General features: G+C 46.7%; 1 long non-coding RNA gene across 2 annotated transcripts in view; it reads left to right on the forward strand.

Moving 5' to 3' along the window:
- The first annotated feature begins 1,165 nt into the window (after nt 1-1,165).
- The window catches only part of LOC146599254 (uncharacterized), a 12,619-nt gene continuing 10,996 nt past the window's right edge, over nt 1,166-2,788 (forward strand). For both annotated transcript variants that reach the window (XR_014895081.1, XR_014895082.1), the window contains exon 1: nt 1,166-1,543. This is a non-coding gene — a long non-coding RNA (uncharacterized LOC146599254). The remainder of the gene's footprint in view (nt 1,544-2,788) is intronic.

Here is a 2,788-nt window from a genome sequence, read left to right on the forward strand (position 1 = left end):
TGTGCTGTGGGCAGAGCTCCAGTGAGAACAAACTTCTGTGCTCCAAGGTCGGATTAGGAGTGTGTTCAGATAATGACATCTGAAAACAGGATGGCTGGGAGCTGCAGCAGAGCAACCAGGGGGCTTTGAAAGAGAGAGGAGCCTTATCCTCTCTGCTAATAAGGAAGTGACTGCTGCCAAGGCATCAGGCTTGGGAAGCTCTGGGTCCTCTGGTGGATGACAGGAAAGACAGTGAGGTGCAAACACCTAGCTGCTCAGAGATGGTGGGCAAATACAAAGCAGGAGAGGTTTCCTTTTCTTAAAGAAAGAAAAGTATAAAAAGAGCATCACTATTGCTCCTCCTTCCCCCCCCCCCCCCCCCGGATTCCGTGGGAAAGGCATCAGAGCAGTGTTGTATGCCAGGCCAGCGTGAAGGAGGAGCAGCTCATCTGGCATTGAAGTGGCGATGAACGAGGCTAAGAGGGAAAGGATGCTCTGACAGCCCAGTCCTGGCAGTCGGTGTGGAACCCGCTGCATTTCCAGGGCACTCAAGCCCAGCCTGTCAAGGCAGGCAGCTGGGTGTGTACTGGTCTGTGTGTAGCCCTTATGCCTCAGCAGAGACAGAGCAACGTTTGTGTGGGATGAGTTGGGGTGTGTGTGTGGGGGGGGGGGGCACAGTCCGCACAGAATCACAGAATGGTTGAGGTTGGAAGGGACCTCTGGAGATCATCTAGTCCAACGCCCCTGCTCAGGCAGGGTCACCTAGAGCGCATTGCACAGGATTGGGTCCAGGCGGGTTTTGAATGTCTGCAGAGAAGGAGACTCCACAACTTCTCTGAGAAAACTGTTAGTGCTCTRTCACTTTCACAGTAAATAAGTTTTTCCTTATATTCAGGTGGAACTTCCTGCATTTCAGTTTGTGCCTGTTGCCTCTTGTCCTGTCGCTGGGCACCACTGAAAAGAGTTCAGCGCGATCCCCTCGACACCCTCCCTGAGGAGCTCTGTGCATACTTGATACATGCACRAATTACTACAGGGAACGCGAGGATGTGAACCCACAGTGTGCTTCTGATCAGGAGTTAGCCCTCGCTGCATGCCACTGCCCGGAGGGTAACGTGAGGGTGCTTGCTTTAGAGCACCTGCCGTGCTATGGGTACACAGTCATTCTWCAAGGTAACTTGTTTGCTGTCTCGTAGGAAGTCATATATTGACTGTCCTGTCTGCCTCTTTCAGAGCAGAGAGAGAGACCTGGTGATGAAAGCATGTTCTAGGCCTTCCTCTGGTGTGGAAAGACTCGGGCCTGGCATGAATGTCAGGTAGGACTATGCTGGGGACAAGCTATACTGAGTCTCCAGTGGTCTTACCTAAACTATTGTTTCTTTACAGTCAGCACTCACAGCTACCGAATCGCCTGCACCAATGCAGTGTTAGACTGTACTGCGGATGTCAGGATGCCTTCTTGCCCGAGAAGGGCTTTCTCATCACAAAAGGCGATCATCGTATTCTGCAAGGGCCCGTGGCGTATGCGTATTGTGGCGGCAGGAGGAAGTGACAGAATGGCCAGGTAAGGGAGGCTTGCTGTCGGATGCGTGTCCGATGCCTGGCGTACCGTTCTGTGTGTTCTTGCTAATTACTGTCCAAGTACATGGCTTCAACATGGCGTTTTAGTGGCTTTTAGTGTTCCTTAACATCTGGCATACAAGCCACCCTCTGATAGTCCTCCCAGCCCCGTCCCTACCCCTTCCACGCCGAAGTGAGGTTTCCTCGTCTCTGTATTGCTAGGCTGCTGTGCAAACTTAGCTGAGGCTGATGAAAGATGTCTGTTCGTTAAGTGGGGTTTGAATGCAGTTGTAAGGTTTCACCTGGGGTACAGTGCGCACAGTTCCAGAGCAGATCCCAATTTACTACCCGCCAAGTTTGCAGGCCGAGGTAGGAAAGGGAAAACTCGAGCAGTCACATCTATAAATCCAGGTCCCAGTTTGGCAAACTGTGAAGGCGCGAGCATCGCTTCCGTCAGAGGCCCCAGCGAACACTTCGGACAGAATCACAGGGCTGCTCGAAAGGTTTGCGGGGCCAGAGTCCATATAAACAGGACTCGGTTCCTTTTGCAGTTACCATCGTAGCGCTAGTGCAGAAACATGGGTGCAGGATGACTACTAGCAATCTAGTGCTTAAAGGCCCTAACTGCTCCAATATTTGTTAGATCTTTAAAAAATAAACAGCTCCTCAATCAAGAAGACAACTTGATCATTTGAAATTTTAGTTTTTTTCCAGTTTTTATTGAGTGAAAATGTCAAACCTTGCATCAGTCATGCAAAAAAAAATCAAATAAATAAAACACATATATTAAATTTCTAATAGCACTAAATTCAAGTGGAAAAATATTCAGTTCTTAACGCAGGTGCTGAAGAGACCAGATTCAAGTAAATCAGAGCACACCATCCTGTTTAGGGTGTTTTTTTTTTTTTTTTTTTTCACTTTCTGCATTTTTGTCTCAAAACCTATATATATATCTATATATCTATATATATGTATATACATATAGATATATACACACACATATATATGTGCATACATATTATTTTTGTATTTATATATATACACATACATATTTATAAAACATTAAAAAGAGCATTGGTGGTTCAAGCATTTATTTTCCCCCCTCCCCCACAGAAAGAAAAAAATAAACCAACAACAAAACAAAAAATTACACATTTAAAATTCAAAATGAGCTAGCAATGGCTTATAGTCCTAGTGTGCAATATGGATATTACAAAAGGCTAGAATTCTCCCTCTTTTTTTTTTTAGG

The sequence above is a fragment of the Rhea americana genome, unplaced genomic scaffold (assembly GCF_003343005.1).
Source record: "Rhea americana isolate MKP2758 unplaced genomic scaffold, rheAme1 scaffold_143, whole genome shotgun sequence".
Taxonomy (NCBI): domain Eukaryota; kingdom Metazoa; phylum Chordata; class Aves; order Rheiformes; family Rheidae; genus Rhea; species Rhea americana.